Source organism: Periophthalmus magnuspinnatus, chromosome 24, assembly GCF_009829125.3.
Source record: "Periophthalmus magnuspinnatus isolate fPerMag1 chromosome 24, fPerMag1.2.pri, whole genome shotgun sequence".
NCBI lineage: Eukaryota > Metazoa > Chordata > Actinopteri > Gobiiformes > Gobiidae > Periophthalmus > Periophthalmus magnuspinnatus.
This window is the reverse complement of record NC_047149.1, coordinates 20917961-20939907: the sequence shown is the minus strand read 5'-3', so window position 1 is coordinate 20939907 and position 21947 is coordinate 20917961. Positions and strand designations below refer to the sequence as shown.

At 39.0% G+C, this 21947-nt stretch overlaps 1 protein-coding gene across 1 annotated transcript in view; it reads left to right on the top strand.

Annotated features, from left to right (window-relative positions):
* Window positions 1–21947, top strand: part of LOC117392670 (neurexin-3b-like) — a 565984-nt gene that overhangs the window by 471997 nt on the left and 72040 nt on the right. The window lies entirely within an intron of this gene.

The following is a 21947-nucleotide window of genomic DNA, read 5'->3' as shown; positions in this document are numbered from 1 at the left end:
TGAAGTAGTCCTCTGCGTCTTTGAAAGAATGCATCCGTATGTGGGCTGTAAAGAAAGCGATGGGATTGTTAAGTGATGACGCACTTCCATCTCTTTTCTTATTGCTTTGTTTTTCGACTCCGCGCCGCAGTGCTTCAAAAAGAACACACAGAAATTCAGACGGCACAGAGAAGCTTCCGTTTCATCATTGTCCATGGGATAAGAGTAAAAGTGGCTTGAATTGTTAAAGTTAAAGCGAGGTAAAGTTATAGGCGAATTGCTGTTTTGCGTGTGGTTAATGATGCCTTTTTAATGCGAGAACGGTTGGATTGTAACTGTGTCCACGACCCATTGGATGCCTAAGACCCGGAAGCGAGTTTTGAGCAGAGTAACAATCCCAGACCTATGGCATTATCATGATATTTGGTCCAATTTTTGGTTATCGCGTAAGGCCATTGCTGCTCCTTCTTGACAAAAGTATATGCAGATAAAGATACACTGCCTGGCCAAAAAAAAAAAGTCGCTACCTGGATTTAACTAAGCAAGTAGGTACGAGCCTCCTGCAGTTGGTCCGATCTAAGTTCAGCAACAGAATGAGGTCAGCTGACACCTGAATATACTGAATGACCAGGTTATTCCATCAATGGGTTTGTTCTTCCCTGATGGCACGGGCATATTCCAAGATGACAATGCCAGGATTCATCGGGCTCAAATTGTGACAGAGTGGTTCAGGAGCGTGAGACATCATTTTCACACATGGATTGTCCACCACAGAGTCCAGACCTTAACCCCATTGAGAATCTTTGGGATGTGCTGGAGAAGGCTTTGTGAAGCGTCAGACTCGACCATCATCACTGCAATTCTTGGTAAAGAATTAATGCAACGCTGGATGGAAATAAATCTTGTGACGTTGCAGAAGCGAAATCAAAACAATGTAATCAAAGCTAAAGGCGGACCAACGAAATATTAGCGTGTGTGACCTTTTTTTTGGTTGCGACTTTTTTTTTTGGCCAGCCGGTGTATATGCAGGTAAAGATAGTTGGATGCATGAATGTGATTAACTGTCGCTCTTCTCTCTCTCTCCACACACACACACCCCACCTCTGATTGTCTACTCGAGCACATTCATTTCATTTTGATTTGAGATTCATTTAGTTTCAAATCGAGCCCATCTCTGTGTTATAATATCAATCCATGCCTGGCTCCCTCCCTCTAAGCACGAGGACACCCAGCCCTGTCGTTTCCATTCACACCATTTGCATCGTAATTGCTTCAACTTTTGCCGAGATTATGATTCAGTGGCGAGATAAAGAGAACTGCTAGTTTATATGAATGCTGCTGTAATGAGGATGCATTAGTGGAGGTGCTAAGTGTGCATAGTAACCTACTGTAAAAATGGGTCGCCTCTCCACAGATGTGACCTGTAATTTGGCTTAGTAGCACCACCTGCTTCTATCAATTGAAACTGAGTTTTAAGTTTAATGTGATACTGTGGAATACATGGGCTAAGATATAACATCTCCATGGAGACAAGCAGTTGGGGTACCCTCCGAGAGAAAGGCTATGCTGTAAGTAATGAGTGTGGATGGTACGACTAATTTAAACTAGGTTGCCTCTCCACAGATTTGACCTGTAATTTGACCAAATATTTAAAGATATTCTGCTTAACTTTCCACTATAATAGTACGCCACCTGTTGTATCCATTGAAATAGAGTTTTCTCCATAGAGACAAGCAGGTGGCGAAATCTTCTATGGAAAATTTATGCAGTGCGTCTTTAAGTGTTTGACAATCAAAAGTGCCATTGTTATATTAGGAATTATAATTATGAATGAATACTTAAGTCCAATTTATCCAACCAATCCAAAGTAGTATGTGGTAAGCTGCAAAGTCCTATTACAAATACTGAATAAAAAAAATACTGAATACCTTCCAGTATTGATCAATGCATAATTTGTACCAGTTTCCCATTTGTGCTTTTTTAATTTAATTTAATTTAAGTTTATTTTATTAATTTAAATTTATTTACTTATTTATTTTATTTTATTTGAATTTTATTTTATTTCATTTATTTATTTATTTTTCATTTAATTATTATTATTTTTATTTTTTTTTAGCAATTTAATGTAGTACTAACTTGCAGATTGACAACATCAACAAATATGATTATATATGGCCACATTTATATATATGGTTTTTCCACTTTCAAGGCACTCAAAGCATTCATCTGTAGGAGCTGGAACGTTCGGATCAGTGGACAAACAATCTACCAACTGAGCGACTGTCGCCCAGATGTCATGTTTACTTGAGTGTTGAAAGAACTGTTGATAAAACTCTTAAAATTACAGTAAATGAAGCAAGGAGTACAAATAATTTCCAAATATAAACTTTTGAATCACCCCAAAAACTGGTAACCCTTGGCAACCAACATTCCCAGTCCGATCCTTTTGCTCCGAGCATGTCCTAAGGTCTACCATCTCCCCCAAGCAGAGAACAGAGACAAGCCTCATCATCTCTTATGGCAACCGCCTCCTCTGCCATCTCATCACCTGACTTTTCCTCCTTTTTTATTCACTTTTTACACATCCCCGACCTGACATCACCCGAGCTAGAGATGACAACACTGCCTAGCGTAGCGTTAGCATCAGAACACCTGTTTGGGAGCATGTGGGTCTTCTAATTGAAATGCCGATATGTATAGAAAGTGTTACATAAACAAGATGGCTGTGACAGAAATCAAAAAGTGGAAAAGGTGTGAGAGAGAGAGAGAGATGGAGAGAGGAAGAGAGGTTGTTTATTCATTCATCGTCTGTTAGTGGTTGGTGTGCGTGCCTGGAATAGTGTGTTTGTAGAGCAGATGGGTAATACTCTCTCAACTCTGCTTTTCCAGGTTCAAAGGTTGCATTAAAGTGCCACTGTTTTATTTAAAACGAAGAAAATATATTCAGGAGGAGGAAAGGGATTCTGTTCTCAATTTTAAAAACAGACAAAGCTGAGAGGTCCACGAAAAGTCCAGATAAAAGTAACACTGCGTGACCTTTGGGAGGCTGCGTGTCACCTGCACGACTGCATAGAAATAAAAAGTTAAACCGAATTTAAAACACTGTCCAGGTTTTATGCCATGCTGCAGAATATTATAGCTAAACAAACTGCATTTCCATGGAGACAACAAGGAGGAGGATGGGTTTTTAATCATCAGGTCTACAGTGAGTTGAAGTGGAGTTCAGACTTTGGCGGAACAAATAGATTTATGTATTTAAGGTCCCATATTACACTATTTTCTGATCTATAATGTTTTTATAATGTGGATTCCTCATCACAAACAGACCTGGAGTTGTGTTTGGTTTCATTCACACGTTTAACGCACAAATCCTGCATATTTAGGCTGAGTTTTTCTCTCAAATGGACAACACTCCGTTCCACCTTGTGATGTCATCATGTGGGAATACAGGAAGTGCTCCACTGTGTTTTTAAACTCCATGCAGCTTCACTAGAATCATTTGGATAAATTCAGCCCTGGAATAGCCAATCTTTACTGAACTATAGATAAAAAGTAGCTGTTAACTTGAAAACTACTGCTTCATGACATCACAAGGTGGAGCAGAGCGTTTTGGAGATATAGACAGACTTATAAACCAGGGTTACTCAAACACGTGTGAATGAAACAAAACACAATTTCAGGTATGTTTTTGATGAGGAAATTGCATTCTAACACAGCTCAAAGTGCATATGTGTAAAACAGGACCTTTAATGACTACTTTAGCGGAAGAGATCTCATTTCCATTTTTTTAACAAAGTATACTATAGTTTTATTCAATTTTACCATTATATAAGTATAAAAGCATAACAAAAAACAAGATTTAATGGAGTTAGACACAAACCCACCCAGCCTCCTATGCAAGTGGAATACAGCTTTGGTAGAACAGTAGCTCAGCTGGTAGAGTGGTACGATTCACTAACTCACAGGTTGGCGATGCGATTCCAGCTCCCACAGATGAGTGCTGTCGTTGTGTCCTTGTGCAAGACACTTAACCCACCCACGCCCCCAGTGTCTGCGTACACTGTTGTATGAATGTGCGTGTGAATGGGTGAGCAGTTCCTTGAGGTAAAGCGCTTTGAGTGACTTGAAGCTGGAAAAGCGCTAGATAAAAATGTAACCGTTTATCATTTAGAAGATAAAATTAGAATGACTATTTCCAACCGTCTATTTACAGTGTGAGTTGGTTATTTTGTCAGCACGCTTCTAACTCCCTGCTTTGTGTAGCATCTTTCCGCTGCCTCCCTCCTCTTCCCCTGCACTTCTGTTTTGCATATTACCTGACACTCTGTAAAGGGAGCGTGCTGCGAGCAGAGGGCAGCTCTTCAAAACCGACTCCAATCTTTTGTGTCTATTCAAATCAACTCAAGGCAGCGTTGCACAGTCAAGCATGAAATAGTGACTAAAGGTATTCTCCATGGGAAAACACTCAAAGGTCACGTATATGGTTCCTTTTTGTAATGTTTGGAAACCGGTACGCCTTGACTTTTACATTTTCTCTTTGAATATAAAACCATTTTTGTGTCTGGGGCTGCAGGCGAAGGTTAGGTCATTGAGAAAATTGTAAAAGTTGTTGATCTTTGAGAAACGAGGGGAGGAGAGGCGAGGAATGATTTCTACCCGTGCTTGATTAATTGCGCGCTGGCTGCATACGGGGGCCATACCAAATAGAAAGTGTGGGAGAAATTCAGCAGCACATTAAATTAAATATGTGCCGAACAGATTCTAATTTGATCACCAAGCTGTTTCAATTTCATTAGCCTACTCCCTAATGGACTTTCACAGCATATTATTCCATCTAGCACAAATCCCATTCATTGGCTCATTTTTTTTTTTCCAAATGAGCCCCTCGGCACACAGGGACCACCCGCTCCACACGCCGCGCACCGAGGTCACACTACTCTCACTTTAATGGACATCCAAGTGTGGAAATTGATTCACTAAAATGCAATCAAACTTCACATGACACCACCTCCCTGAGTCATTGATTGATTTTGCCTTTTTGAGTCGGAATACTGCAGAATATTACCCAGACTTCTTTTGTCATTGTTTTTCTGTTTCTTTGACAAACAAGAGCTTATAATGAAACTACTTACCCCTGTCTTTGACTTCACTAGTGATAGACTTGCCTGGGATTCAGAACACAGTACACACTTGTTCAGAACTTTGCAAAAATGTGAGTCTAGACATTGGTGAATCTCCTTGTTTTCAAATGAGCGTGATTGACAGGTGGGTTAGCCAATCAGGGACATGCATAATACGTCCATATCAGAAATAATAAAGGAAAAAAAATATCACAGGAGGCTGAAAAACATGGCACACGTCTGTAGAATCAATGAGCGAAGCACTAAACTCTGACAATCTGAGGTGAGATAAATGTATTTGTAAATCATAGGTGACCAATGAGCTTTGTATTAAAATTAAATCTTAGTACAGATCTAAAAATCTAATATATGTGCCAAATATATGAGCCAAAATCTAATATATGTGTCAAGTACCAATATTTTTGTATGTGAATCTATATGTCATAACGTTTGACAGGAGGGACTAAAAAGACAGAACTTAGGGAAAGGTTTAACAGTGTTTATTTACAAGAGTGCAAGTGCAAAAATGACAATAAATCAAACGGTGAGTCGGGAGCGGCGTGTTTGCCGTGGTCCAGGGACAGAGCGTGAGTAGCAGAGTCTGAGATGGGATGGACTGTACCGGTAGAGAAGAGCAGGGTCGGAGGCGGGAGAGCTGAGCTGGTCCAGGGAGCAGAATCTGGTGAGGAGCAAAAGTCAAGCAGAGTCAAAAATGAGCCAAGCAGGGCGTACCACAGAGATATGTGGACGATCTGGCGACGAATGTCAGGTCCTGGCTCCTCTTATCCTCCCCAGGTGCAGCTGATTGCGGATTAGGTCCAGGTGTGCACGGGAGGAGCCAAGATCTCTGCCCCAGCTCCAGGTTCAGACACAGAAGGGAGAGGAAAAAGACCAAAAAAAAAGGCAGGAAAGACAAGGATCTTGACACTATCCTTTTCAATACCTAAGTCAGTATCGATACATTGGAATTTGGTACCGATCCACACATCATTCCACTCCACCCCATTAACCTCCTGAACTCACCTCAAACAGTGTCTAGGTCCTGGAATCAGATCATAGACTTTATGTATGTATAAATGGACATAGCTAACCTGCTAGCCGTCGTGCACCAAACATGAAGTGATCATGTGCGCGCTTCCGTCTCCATCGACTCCAATTCACTTTACATTGAAAAATTGTCACGTTTCTCTGTAACTGCTGCAGCGAGCCTCGTCATTTTGGTCTTAAAATGTTCATATTTACCCGCTCCACATGATCCTGGTATCGTTATTTGGCTATTGTGTCCGTAAACTAGCCTCGACGAGCTTCATTTGACTGGAGCTGAACACTGGGTGACGTCACACTCACTTATAGAGTCTATGGATCAAATATTTCAACCACACTCCTACTTCTCTTTATCCTACTGGTCGACGCTTCCACCAAACTTTATTTAACATGAAACTATTCCCTGAACACACTAAAAACGTGGATTCGTTCGCATGTGGGAATATAAGACTTATTGAAGCGCGTTGAAGCAGCAGGGAAGTAAAATGGAAACGGTTTGTGCTTTACCTTGTTCCAGAGCGTCAGGGAGCTTATAATTAACTCTGAGTCTGTAATTATTTCAGCTGTGCAGTTTACACATAGTACATTTAAAACACTCCATTTGTGACATTTGTTTTTATCTGTTGACACTGTGTAATAACAGGTTAGAATAAAGTGATCTTCAGTTGTGTTTTTTTATCATATAATTAAATGAAAAGTACTTATTGCTTTCAGCTGTGTGTGAATGTAAAAACTAACGTCACAGTACGATGTTGTTACAAATCCTTATTGAAAATGCCCGTAGTACATCGCGTTCTTCACATCAGTAGCTTCAATGCAAAACTGAAATCTAAGCGAAAACATGTCTGACATATTGTGACAAGCGAGAAAAATATAAGAGTTGAGGTCTGTTCATTTGTCTGGGGTAGACACGTAAACATATGTAAGAATTTTACTATTTTTCAGCGAAGACTTGACAATAAAACTGTTAAAGCAGACCTATTGTGTAAAATTGACTTTTCAGAGCTTTTAAGCATGTTATAGTTGTTTCCCCTTCTCATTTACCCTCTCAAAGTTGTATTTGGAGTGATTGGTGCATGTTTAAGCAATCTTTAATCGCTTATTTTCAAGACGCCATATTACGATCGATCCCCGTGCAGCATCGCGTAGTCATTTTGGTACAAATGAAAAAAAGGCAAGTAATTTTAGTTCAAAGTGCTTTACAGACTAAGAAAGACATTAAAATCACAGAAATCTAAACAGAAAATAATCACAAATAATCGTCATAAAATTTACATTAAAACAGAAATCAGTTCCTATTGGACACTGCAGTTTTCTAACACGGAAGTCAGCGGATTTGTTTCTTTTATTAAACAGTTTTAGATGAAAATTGCGATTTAAAATGTGCAAATTATAACATAATGATCCACGGGTGTCATAGAGTTTGACTATATACCAAACACAAGCACAATATGTCTTTTTAAAGGGGGTATTATGCAAAATCTTTTATTTTTTTTAGCTTTCTATCATGTTGTAATGTTTCCTCATCAAAAACATGTCTGAAGTGGTTTTGCGCGTCATCCATGCATGTTTGAGAATAATAATAATTATCTTTCAAATTTTTATTTAAGTATTGTGAATAAAAATTGGGCCTATACACAGAATAGAAAAAAATAGCTAATAATATGAATAATAATAATAATTGTAATAATAATAGTAAATACACAATAAAGACAAAATAAATAAACATAAACATATAGAAATAATATAATTTAATACTAATAATAACTTTCTTACTTGGAGATGTTATTGCTTTGCCTGGAATGTTACAGATCATGGCATTAAAGACTCCAGGGAGAACAGGTGATGCCATTATAGCCTAAGATTGTTGGATTTGAAAATAAAAAGTCATGTAACTTAATGAATTCAGTATAGATTCACTTATACCATGCTGTGAAACTTCAAGGCAAAGCATAACATCTCCATGGAGAGAAGCACGTACATGCACTACCCCAGAAAGGTTACATAATACAGCTTTAACATTGCTCGCTAACTACAATGAACTACGCACTTTATAGTGAGAGGCTGGAGACGGATAAAAATCACAAGGGTACAACATGTAGAAGGTTCTTTCAGGGACAATGGCCTTAACTCCCACAATGCACTGGGACAGTAAAGTACAGCGACCGACCATGATTAGGATCTGTGCAGCGTCAGAGCTCCCAGCCTCTCCCCAAAATAAAAAAAATAAAAAAAATCACCTGAAAATGATGGTACGGAGCCAGGAGAGACCTCTGTGGTAACTTTGATAAATGTTTTCGCCATCCCGTCCGCCATTAGTGTCAGGGCAAGTTACAGCCACGAGAGCGGACAAACAGGAAATAGAGAAAGAGCGCCTGTAAATAATTGATAAGGCTGACCCGGCCCGATTCATATTCTGCGGCAAAGGATCAAACGCACTGAATTTGACATTGAGCCCACGCGTAGGAGTCAAAGCTATTACCTTTACTTCTTCCTCTGCAACATTACCACCACCGCTAGCCGCTATAGCGCTAATATTAAAAATGCAATGACTTTTCCCCTTCCAGTTTGGTGGTAATGCTAGCTGGCACTCTTGAGCATTAACCAACTGGCTAATGGACCTAGCGATTACCCGTAGCAAGCTAGGAAGGCGAGGCTAGCGTTTTTTTGGGGAAGCCATTTTGTTCTTGTCCGTTCGCCGAAGCAGCTCCAATGCCCCAAGGTGTAAAATACAAGTTATGTTTTGAGCGCTGGGTTCTTTTAGGAGTGATCAATATTTAATTGGCGCCAAGCTTGTGTCTCTTGCAACTGGTCCATTACCGTACGTTTGACAAGGGAGAGTAAATGATTAAAAGGTTTTCACAGTATTTTGGTTATGTTTCTGAATAGCGCATTAGGATTGGCGCTGTATGAAAAAGTAGAATCGTGTCTGTGTTCACATGGGCGTGTCTGTTTCCAATGGAGGGTCCGAGTCCGTCATGAGCGCTTCTCCACCAGCAGAGACCGTCTACGGAAAGATGTACGTCAAATAGTGTTTTATTCAAAGGGGTTTAAATATGAATGTAGCGATGCTCTTAAAGGGAAGGACGAGGCTGAGTCACTTTTGGGATTTAGTTTAGTTCAAAACCTGAGAGAGATCCAGAGGTGAGGCCGCTTTTCACGTACGTCAAATTATACGCCGATGTTTACTTAATCAAAGTTGAAAATGTGTTTTAAGTAGCCAATTACATATTTGAACTTTAAGATATAAATTCACAGGATTAATGGTGTGATTTGCATTTAAACTGAAAACATTTGCACGAGGATTTCCAGTTATTCATAAAGTCACCCACAATTTTGGCGTCAAAATAGTGAATCCATCATATTAATTAACTTCATATAACAGCGATAACTCTGTACTTCATTTTTACTGTCTTTAACGCAGTGGACGAAAGTTATTCCTCACTGTCTTTCAATTTCTGGCGTCTTCCAACAACGAGCTAACAGCTGGCTAACACCACACCGGGATAAAAGATCGCGGAGGATAAAAAAGTGTGGTAACGTCTGAGAAAAGGGACGAAAAAGACAGAACTCAGGGAAAGATTTGACATTGTTTATTTACAGGAGTGTACGTGCAAAAATGACGATAGATTAATGGGTGAATCGGGAGCGCAGACATAGAAAAGAGGGGAAAAAAAGCAAAAAAAGGCAGGACAGACAAGGATCGTGACAAAATGTTTATTAGATGTAGAATTACTGGGGTAAAACACATTTTATTTGAATTAATTAATTAATTATTGGATTTATATAGCGCCTTTCATGACACCCAAAGCGCTTTATGGTGCATTATTAATTTACTCCATACTTAGTAGTGATAACTTACTATTGTAGCCACAGCTGCCCTGGGACAGACTATAGAAGCAGAAATCTGCATCGTCGGCCCAGTGCATTCATTCAACTCAACTCCATTTCCATTTATTTTTTGTAAAGACCGAAATCACAACAGCAGCTGCCTCTTAGGACTGAACATGCACGCACCACTTTCATCCAAGGCAATGTGGGTGAAGTGTCTCGCCTAAGGACACAACAACAGTCTTATGCCACTAGCGCCCCACTGTGGAACCTGAACTTTATTATCTTACATGGAAATAATTGAATACAGCCCCTTTAGATTACACACACGTATTAAAAAGACCCTGTCATTATAACACATGCACATAAACTCATCTTGAATGGGGCTTATTCTTATCTTGCCTCTGGTATATGCAAAACCCTACTTTACATACAACTGCCTGTTCCGCATTCGCTAAAGCATGACTTAGACTCCACGCCTGCAGTGCGATGAGATATTCGCCCTCTTTCCCCCAACTAAAACTTACCCAGCCATTTCCAAACCATTTGCATAGGGACATGTTATGTGTTGTAGAGACTGATCTGTTTAATTTATTGAGGGAATAGAGACATGCTTTGTGTAATTAGTGCCATGAATTTCACCATCAGCGTTACACTTTTCCTCGACCACAACAAATGCGTATGTCGCGCCCTGGGCCTGTCGGGTAATGAGTACATGGCACGAGAAAAGAAAAGATGATTGTGGAACTAAAAGGCCTTCGCATACACACAGCTCCCAGCATTCAACTACTAGTTTGCATTGTACAAGAAGCAGTTAACTTTAATGTGCCTGCTATTGTCCAACGGCCCAAAACTGCTGGAGTCGGTTGTAGTAATTTGTGTTTCTGAAATACGCAGTTAGATAAAAATTTACAGTTTCAATCTTATTTTAAATGGCACACGTTTTAAAGTAGGTATGGACCCCGGGAAGGACTAGCTGAGCCTCGGATACGGCTAATGAATAAACAAATAAAGTTATGTTGTGCAACTTTCTGGAGGTGGCATGTCACCTGCATGATGGAAATAGATGGAAAGTTTAAAAAATACTTCAGAATTTCCATGAAGATAGATTATGTTTTATACCATACTGTGGATTTTGTTTTTTATGGCCAAAGGAACAACATTTCCATAGAGACAAGTAACTAGAGGCTCTCCTCCAGGCCAAATAAGGTTGGAAATGCAAGACCGAGTCAGAACATATTTTTTCTATGTTTTTCAATTTGATAGAAACATCCAAAATAAAAATAAAAAATAAATAAAAATAAACAGATTTTATTATTATTATTATTATTATTTTATTATTATTATTTATGTATTTGTTAAAACTGGAGCTTTTTTTTTTTTTTTTTTTTTTTTTTTTTTTATATTTTTTTTTTTAAATAATTATTGGTCTCAGATATTGAAGGTGGGAAATGCAACCCAAGTCAGAACATATTTTTTCTATGTGTTTTCAATGCGATAGAAACATCTTAATTAATAATAAAAAAAATTCTAATAATAAATACACCTGCTTTTATTCTTTTCTTGTATTTTCTTTTTTTGGTTAAAACTGGAGGTTTTTGTTTTGTTTGTTTTTTTCATTTATATATATATATATATATATATATTTTTTTTTTCTTCTTCAAAATAATTATTGGTCTCAGATATTAGCTCATGTGTCCATTCATATTAATAGTGTTTTAATGCATTTTGGAGACATTTAACATTTCTACGATGAGTCATAAAAAAACAAAAACAACAGTTATCCACAAGTAGCACACAATCAAATACCAAACCCGTCTTAAATGCAAATCCAGGTAATTGCCTCGTGACCTATGCCATATACTGACAAACATTCAACAGTAACAACAACCTGCATCCACCCTGACAGCTACAAATCACTGCTCCGCCTACGAGTTATCTTTGTCAATTACCGACAATAAATGACTTTGACACAGAGGGAAGGCCAGGTGCATCAATCCAACGCACCTCACGACGCCCAATAGCCTCTCCTCTTATTGATCCCAGCTCCCACCATATAGTTTTGATGGCCGTCGACCACAAGAAGCTAAACGGAGCGCAGATGTCAGATGAAAAGAAAGGATATGTAACCCAAACTCTCGCCAGGGGACACGTTCACATTCTTGATATCAGATCTTACCCCCTTCACATGTGAGACTTTATATAGATCCCAGTACGACTACACCCCATCCCGGAGCAGATTCTAGCCAAGGCTTGATTGCAATGCTATACCGTATGTGAAGGAAAAGAAAAAGCATCTTTGATACAATTCTCTGACCTCAAAGTATCTTTACTGTTCCTGTACATGTACGTGCCACTTAAGGCTGCTGGGTAATTTATCCCTCCAGTCTGCAGAAGTCTTTGTCAGCTGTTATACCCTACTGAGCTAAAATGCTCATTTCAAACGCGCTGAATACAAGAGCTTATAGAAATGCATCTGTATTTATGTGGGAAAGTAAAATGGTTGGGAATATATTGTATTCAACTGGTTTGAGCCGGGTTCCGTCATCTTTAGACGTGATTTGGTCCATTATTACTTTAATGTTTGTGTTAAATTTAGAAACTAGACTGTTATTTGATTTGGTGTTTGTGCCAAAAGCTCTTTGTTGCAGCCAATCACACGCTGTGACTGGAGTGGGCACACGGAGTGAATTGTTTTGCCCCCAAATATGAAAAAAAACCAAAAAATACTTAAAATTGTGAGGTTTGGTGAGTTTCGAACTGCTAATCCTCGTTGGCAGTTCCAGTCTTAAAGGTCCTATATTACGCAAAATTGACTCTTATGAGCTTTAAACCATGTTATAATGTTGTTACCTCATCAATAACACCTGGAGTTGTGTTTTGTTTCATTCACACGTTTGAGTAAACCTGCTTTATTAGTCCATCTACATCTCCAAAGCTCAAAAAGCTCCGTTCCACCTTGTGAGGTCATGAAGTGGTAGTTTTCAAGTTAACAACTACATTTTACCTTTTGTTTGGTAGAGATTATAAATCCCAGAGTTGAAATCATCCAAATGATTCAAGTGAAGGTGTATGAAGTTTAAAAACACACTGGAGCACATGACATCACAAGGTGGAACAGTGTATTTTCCATTTGAGAGAAGAACTTAGCCTAAATATGCAGGGTGTGTGTGTTAAACATGTGTGAATGAAACTAAACACAACTCCAGGTATGTTTTTGACGAAGAAACAACATTATAATACAGATATAGTGCCTTAAACGTCTCATATTACACAGTTTTCTGATCTAAATAGCGATCAAAATTAACCAAAATGCCGTCTTTGACACACATTAATCACAAAGCGCCGCAAAAATGTGCTCAATCCAACCTTGTATAAAGTAACTACTGTGTAACTTTTCAGAATTTTCATGAAGATGTCATTGTTTTGCTGGGAATACTCCACCGAATTTCACTCAACGCATCTATATCCATGGTGACGATAAGCAGTCTGTATATACGATGCCTTATGTAATGATGTTATCTGGCAAGAATAGAATATATCAGCTTTAATGCCACACTGTTGAACATTCATGGCGTTGCTTTTACGTCTCAACGGACAAGCAGAAACGTTACACAGCCCATCTTTAATGTCGTGATATAATAGTAGTCATATTGTAGTCCGTTGTGATGACTATAGTCCTGGCTCGTCTCCCGTCTGCCCGGTCTGATGGCTTGTCTGCGGGAGTGGCCCACCCTCTCCTCTGACTGATTCCCTCTCTCCCTCGCTCTCTCCAAGCCGCGGGCGCTCTGTGTCGGAGCATTGATCGCTGCTGAATTGGATTGCAGCGCAGCCTGATTACTGATGTCAGTGTGTGGCAAATCACGTGGGACCTCCGAAAGCTCCGCGTGCCAAGGCAGAGGAGCAGAAGCAGCAGCAGCAGAAGAAGAAGAAGAGGAGGAGGAAAATGGAGGGTAGAGGAAGACGAGTGGCGAGGGGGAGGGAGGTAAAGAGGTTCATTTATCAGGCTTAGATTTCCCCGAGAATGATAAAAGGCTACGTTGCCCACACGTACTGTAGTTGAGATGACGCACAAACAAACGCCTAATATAATCTGGTTCTATTCCTGTAAACTGCGCCTGATTAGAGCTCAGTTGAGTGTGAGGGAACGTTGTGTATAGGACTTGCGCTGTGGAGTGTCTCTGTTGGTATTATTTTTCTTTGGAGAGATGGTTTTGAATTGGAAAAAGAATTAAAGCAGCAGTGCCAGGTAATGAAATGCATCTCAGAAAAGTTTAGTGTCCTGTTTACTAAAGCATCATGTAATATTACCAAAGACTGTATAAAGAAGTGGAATAAGTGAGTGTGACGTCACCCATGAAGCTTATCGAGGCTAGCGGTGATACGGGTGAATTTGGAAACATTTGGAACTATGATCGCGAGTATCATAGCAACCAAAGAGCCAATCCGGAGCGAGGCTATTGAAGGTAACACCACTTCCTAGCAACGCTGTCATTCAAACCTGTTGTTAACGGTAGCAAAAGTGAAAAAGGAGGTACCTGATTTGTCCGTGAATAACAAAATGGCAAAATAAAACACTAGGATCATGTACAGTGGGTTAAAACGAACATTTTAAGACCAAAATGGCAAGGTTCACTGCAGCAGTTAGAGAAAGAGATGTGACCTTTTTTTTTTTTTGCTTTGTCCATTTATATTTACAGTGTATGAATATATCTGAATTTGTTAGGGAAAATATCTCCCTATGTATTCACCTTGTTGTAGAAGTTGCCGTGGGTTGCACCATCGTCATTCGTGTTGTATTATCTTGCATGATAATGACAGCAAGTAAGTTCTATAGGGACTACAGAGCCGTTTTGAAGCCTCTCAGAGAAGCAGTGCAGTGTTGACTTGTTGGTCACATAAACATGAAACATTTTACACAAATCAACCTACGTGAAAGAAAGTGTGATTTAAGGTCAAAACATCATATCACTGGTCGAAAAATAGGATAAAAACTATAGAACTGTTGCCGTAGCAATTAAAAATAGTTGGTGTATTTAAAAAAATGTGTACGATTTTTCTTTTGTTCATGTTTTAGGTGCCACCAAACACTGCAAATATACTCAATCCAACCTCTTGTATAAAATGACAGCTAAAAGTTCTTAAAGACTCGCTATGTAGCTTTTCTAACCAATTCCATGTCTAAATTGGAGATGTTATTCATTTGCCTAAAAGTTCTCAGAATGTTGTCCGTAACTGTAAAAGTAATGCGTGTAGAAGGATTACGTTAAAAGTAATGTTGGTTCTTCTGCTGCGTCGGAACAGATTAAAGCTGTACCAGTTCAGTGTCATGATTTTGCGCCCTCTACTGTTCGCACTCCCGTCGTTTACTTTCATAGCTGAGTGATTGTTTGGGGACTTCACGATGACACCCATAAAACCGCTGCTTTGCCACAAGGTTACACTGATGTGACTTTGTTTGTGTTCCCCGCGCATATCTCCGCCAATTCAAGTGCCAGTCTGAAAGTGAATCTCTGCGCTTCATTTGTTTACGCTCGGAATAGCGGCCATCATCTTTTGCACTAAGGGAACAATAGCCATTTCTGCCCCCCCTACCCCTACCCCTCCACCGCTCGGGAGACTATGAAGTGCCTACCCGCCTCAAGAGCGACAGGCCAATAAAAAACGTAATTGGATCTGTCAGTCAAACGTCGGCGGTAGTACGGGAGTGGGCAGGCGCGAGGATGGACAACAAGCTAGCACCGTGTTCTCTTTATGCACGAGGTACGGGGGGAAGTTACGTACGGTGGACAAGCAGCAGGTGGTTCTAATCAATAGACCCAACTGTGAGTAAGAGGAGCACGTGGAGTTTGATCGGAAAGTAAGACGTATTCTTTTGGAGAGAGAAACGAACCAAAACCGCGGATGCGATTGTGAGAGTGACCTTCAAGTAACACCAAGTCAATGAAAGTACTTAGATAAGGTATTTCCATTTCGTGCAGGATTGGCCAGCTGAAAATCCAAATGTACGCTGAGAAGTTCAAGTTAAATTGAATATTTGACTAACGCAGTGTTGAAAATGTACGTTGTGCGACAGTAGCTCAGTTGGTAGAACGTTTGTCCATTGATCTGAAGATTGGAGGTTCGAATCCCACTCTCGACGTAAATATCATCGGTATAAAGGTCCAATCCATTGGCCCGCAGATTGGTGATGCGATTCTAGCTCCCACAGATGAATGCTGTTGTTTTGTGTCCTTGCGCAAGACACTGGTGTATGAATGGATGAGATGTTCCTTGACTTAAAGCGCTTTGAGTGTCTTGAAGATGGAAAAGCGCTATATAAAACTGTGACCATTTACCATTTTACCATAATGGGGACAGTTTCATCTCATCATAATCATTAAACTGAAAAATAGCTTGGCATAGTCTCCCTGTTCTATTATGGTGACCTACTTTTTACAACAACTTTAACTATGAAATCAAAAAGAGAGTAATTCCAATTTTGGATTTTATTATTAATCGGTCTGGATGTCCCACTCACTTTCATTGTTTTAGCATTACCTTAAAGTAGGGATAAAATGCACAGTTGGCTTTTATGAGTGTTTAACTATAGCTATAATGATCTTCCCACGCCGTAAGCTAACACAATGTTGTATTTTGAGTCGTTTTTGTATGTTTGAGTAGTCCTGCATTATCCAGCAAATCATGACCATAGCTCAAGTACTCAGTTTTGTTACTTAGGTAAAGGTACAGATGCCAGAGTGAACAAATACTCAAGTGAAAGTATGAAGTAGTAAAGTACCTGTTTAAACATACACATAAAGAGTAGTATGTAGTAAGTATTTACCAGATTTTTTGGTCTTATAAATCTTCAAATGTATTGATTTTGATAAAGATTTGTGCTGAATTTAGTTCAACAGAAACAGGTGAATTGATTTTTTTCTTCTTTTTACTCAAACTCTGTGTTAAAAATAAACCTCTCAGCCTTTCCAGCACTTTACTTTACAGTCCAGTTCAAAAAAGTAGTAGAAAATACAGATACCTGCTTTCAAATGTAGTGAAGTAAACGTAAAAACTGTCCACTCGAAAAGTACAGATACCTAACTTTTTTGGCTTAAGTAGAGTTACTTTGTTACGATCCATCACTGGTCATTATAGATCAACATTGCACTTTATAAAGAACAATAAAATAAAATAATATATTGGTTTGTAATAGAATTGAACTAAAAACAGACCAGCCAATTCTCTCACTTATTCTCCCTCCCTCTGACACACTTTTAACTTCAGACCGTAGTTGATAATTGGGTCTAACTTCAGTGGTTACAAAGCAGCACGATATTGTTTTGTTGTTGGTAATGACTCTAGAAGGGCGAGCCTCTACTTTTGTCTGTCCCTATTAGAGGGTCACTCATCGGGCTTTGATGCAGCTGAAGGCTCCCAAGGTCACGCTGGAGGTACAGGTTTGATGTCCTCCATGTGCTTCACGGGACATGTTGTGTTTTTATTACACGGACAGGTCCTTTCATTAGCTTGAAAGGGCGAGGGATGCTTTCGTAGTATTTTTCACGGTACGCCAAGCACCAAGTCACATTAAATTATAACCTCTCTTACCTTAAGCCTGCGAAGATACACACTTTATACGAGGCTAAATGAGCTGACGCTTTTTTTTGTGTGTGCAGATCTAATTTTAATGCTAACTCTTGAATTAAATGTGTATTAGCATACTCGGGAGATGCTAAGTGCTAATTCTCGTACTAGGCGTCCACTCGCAGCCCTAGCTAGGCTTTTAGAAGATGGGTTTTTCATGTCTTCGCTCGCATTACTGTTACATTATTAGCCAACTAACTTCATACATTCATGAATCATGGTCACATTTCTTTTTTATTTGTTCTACGTGTGAATCTATAGATAGATATAGAATTGAGCTGGTGTAATCCTTCATTCGTCCAAGAGCGATCCAAGGTTAAAAAGTTTCAGAGGTTGTCATCTGGACACTGTTTTTGCATTCAAGTCAGAAGCAGTTTTCAATTTGATTGTGGTGGTTTGAGACATGAGGGTTTATTTATGTCAGTTTCTTTCTATATTCTGTAGGTATAATTAAGCAAAAAGGCAGCATGGGTCATAAGTATAATTCTAAACCAAAATTTCCAGTACAAAGTCAAAAAGTTATGCCTAAAGAAGATATATTGTGCTTGTTTCTGTTGTTGTAATTGATGACAACTGTGGATCATAATGATATAATTTGGACATATTAAATCGCAATATTGATTTTTTTTTTGGTTTTCCTTGCCAAGAAGGAGGGTCTAAGGCACATGTGTCAAACCCAAGGCCCGTGGGCAAAATGTGGCCCTCCAGGTCATGTTATGTGGCCCGTGACAAATTAAATTAAAAGGTACAACTGTTTTAAAGTATCAGTTCATCAGGAGATACACCGTTACACAGCCATTTTTTCATATCTATGCAAATCCATATGCAATATTTGTAACTCAAAAAAGTAATAAATATAGAAACCAACAAAATAACAAAACTTAAAAGTAGCTGCATTTATTTTACCTTACATTTGGTTATATTTATCTCACAGTTACATCTGGCCCTTTGAGAGCAACCATTTTATTGATGTGGCCCTCTGTGAAAATGAGTTTGACACCCCTGGACTAAGGAGAAGGGATGATCTGGGACAGTTATCCATTTGCTTGTTTTTTGTTAATTAATTAGCTTGTCCGTTTCTGTTTCATTGTTGATTTTCTAACTTTTGACCTTGATTTTGACCTAAAGTTCAATAAATTTAATTAAAGCATTTTAATAAAAGAAACAATTCCGTGTGAGAAAACCACGTTGCCCAATTGAAGCTGACATCGCCTTATACGTCATCACAACAAAGAGCCACGTACGACCGATTAAGAAAATAAAACGAGGAAGAACGAAGTAAGTAAAGAGCAGGTGAAAACGGGGGTTGACTGGCAAGATGACAGTATTAAAGATTGCTCAAACATGCACAAATCACCCCAAATCCAACTTCGAGAGGGTAAACGAGAAGGGGAAACAACTGTAACATGGTTAAAAGCTGCTTTAAGTTTCTTCAGTTTCTTCTAGTGCCAATATGAAACTTTGTGTACTTAAATTGCCCCTTGGGAATAAATAGATTGTTCAGCTGATTTAAAAATGGTTGTACTTGCAGCCAACATTTTATCAAGATAATTATGTTGTCAAACTATATTGTAAATGTATTCAACTTTTTTGCTAAGTCCATAGTACGCTGCTGAGAATGTATTCCTCTTGAAGAAGTGTTTGTTATACTGCGTACTTTCATTCTCTGACCTAAATAGACTCTCCTCGCTGGTCTTGACCCAGCGTTGGAGACTTGATAAAAAGGTTTTGTAGAGTTAGACTGTAGAGTGTACAGTCACCGCACGACTCCGGTGGGCCATAAATCACAGTATTTATCATGTATTGTGGACAACTTTCTACTTCTTTAAGGGGAAGAAATATTGCCCTCTCTGAATATACTGTCCTCACCTTACTCTAAATATACATCGCTCTTAAAATGCAAAGAAACAAAAACGTCAAGGTATTAAGAGGTGGTTTGTGTTGCAGTTTCTAGGCTGCGCACTTCCGTATACTATAACAGTTGATTTAAAACTTAATATTTGTCTTCCATTGATCGCTGAAGATTTGTTTTTATTGGCTTGCGGCAAAAATGTGCAACAAAAGCACTTGGCGAAATGGTTCTAAGGTCCAAGCTCTTGAAAAAGTTTGTGTGCAACATTGTGGTCTGTAGTCAAATTTTATAGGATATAGGGATAGAGCTGCAAGAGTAAAAGGGCCTATAATTTAGTTCAATTAGTTCTTACTTTGTAGAACCAGCTAAGTCACGCAAAAGATGTGACTTAGACTTGGAGTTGGGCTTATGTCCTATATTATACAAAATGATGGAGTTTTGAGATCTTTAAAACCATGTTAGAATGGTGTTACCTCCTCAAAAACATACCTGGAGTTGTGTTTTGTTTTACTTATACATATCATAATTAGTCTATCCACATCTTCAAAGCTCAAAATGCTCAGTTCCACCTTGTGATGTCATGTAGTAGTCATTTTCAAGTTAAAAGCTACTACCTTTTACCTTTCGTTCAGGAGACACTAGCAATTCCACGTCTGAAATCATCCAAATTCTAGTGATGGTGTATGGAGTTTAAAAACAATACAGAGGCACTTCCTGTATTACCACATGACATCACAAGGTGGAACAGTTGAACAAACCTTCAATCAAGCTACTAAAGACAGATAAACTAACTCGTAACTAAGGCCCAATATGGTCGACTCATGTTGTTTGTGCTATTTATGATCATTATTTTTTCTTCCTCATTTTGATTTTGTAATAAAATCCTTGCTTGTGGATTTTAAAAGAGGTAATTTTATTTGTTAGCCTCAGTTCCACCGCTCAAATCGCCACGTCTCGCCTCTAAAACCTTCCCCTTGTAACGCCTACACTTCCCATGAGCACTTGGGCTATAAAACTACATGACCCGCTTGTAAAAATTAGTGAGGCCACCGCTAGCAGGACGAAGGAACGGCGGCAAAGATTTATGGATTAGGTTAGTGGCTTTAGCATGCTTATTGAAACATATGGTGTTGTGGCGTTCGTAAGAGCTTGTAGAAAAGGCTTATGTCATGTTGGTTTTGCAGTGACAGGATGCAGGGGACATTACTCATCATTACAAACAGCGTTGGCAGCATGGCCGCGTCACATTATGGAGGTATAATGAAGCGTAGCGTTGTAGCCTCCGCAGGTTGGAGAGAATAGCTTACCATTAGCACAGGTCGGGAGCAGCCATGTGCGACGCCATTTGGAATTTAGCTTTTAGACTTGAGTGTAATTGTTTGTAATGTGGAAGTTGTAGATTGAGGTGGACTTTATTGTCCCCATAGGGAAATCGGTCCTCTGCGTTTGACCCATTCTTCAATACGGTATGGGGCAACCTGTCGGGAGGAGTTAGGGACAAAGTTAAGGGTCCCATCTCCAGATCGTGAGCTGGACTTGATCAGGACTACCTTAGCTGGAGGATTTTACATTTTTGAAGTGTGAAGAATTAGTGGGATGTAGGTCAAACAACAAAGCATCAGATATTCAAAAATGTACCAAAAGTCACTGACACTTTTAAATCTTCAATAGCTCCTATAATTCTTAAGTTATACTCACCAAATTTTAGCAGTAGGTAAAAACTGAACCTTCTGAGATTTTTAGCAATAATTTACGGTTATAATTTGAATATAATTTCACTTAGACTTGAACTTATCACTACTTAAACTAGGGGAAGTAAAAATGACCACATTTTTAAAAATAATGTTTTTAAGTGTCAGTCATTTTCTGTTTCGCCCTGAATAGCCCGATCCAACACACTTTACATAACATTTTCAGCATTTCTGGGCTTATGTCTCTTATTTGATCCTCGATATTACCTTTTAAGTCGTTTATTGTCTGAGGTTTATTCACAAACACCTTTTCTTTAAGATCGCCCCACAGGAAGAAATCAGGACTAGTCAGGTCTGTGGAGATCACATACTGCCCCCTGTCTTTGAAAAACACTTATTATTCCTTTAATGGCGTTTACGCTCGGGGCATCTCTGGTGTTAAAATGTCGACGGTAAAACACCTCTGGGTTTCTGAATTTGACCCATGTGACTCAAAGTACCACTGTACAATGAGGGTTCGTTCTTCGGTGCTGTATTTGCTCAGATTAATGTCAGAAGTTGTTCTAAATGCTCTGAAAAAATAAAATAAAAATATTTAGAAACAAAAGAGTTATGATTTTTTTTTCAAATGTCAGTGACTTTTGGGCCACTCTGTACATTCAAATGCACATATTAAAAAAAAAAATCTATAATTATTTGGCATCAGTAACTGAGAGACAAACACAATGAGGAAAGAATAGTTTAGTTTGACGAGACTGAGTATTGCACCTGTAAACCTCAACAATGCAATGAAGGAAGTGCAAC